A 234-nucleotide genomic window follows, 5' to 3' on the forward strand; every position below is an offset into this window, starting at 1 on the left:
ATAACTCTTGTTATGAATTGATACTATAAATAAAATTGAATTGAATTGAATTGAACACAAACAATCCCCAGCAGACATGTTGGTGTGTAATCATGGTGCTAAAGTTCATGTACTTTAAATAGCGTCTAGTAGATACTGACTGCGACGCTGAACACATGATATGTTAGCTAACGTTACAGGAAACTTAACTTACCCTTTTGTGTCGGCGAACAACCGTCATGTCGACGTCTGAAC

This window comes from Etheostoma spectabile, unplaced genomic scaffold, assembly GCF_008692095.1.
Source record: "Etheostoma spectabile isolate EspeVRDwgs_2016 unplaced genomic scaffold, UIUC_Espe_1.0 scaffold121, whole genome shotgun sequence".
In the NCBI taxonomy this organism is placed as follows: Eukaryota; Metazoa; Chordata; class Actinopteri; order Perciformes; family Percidae; genus Etheostoma; species Etheostoma spectabile.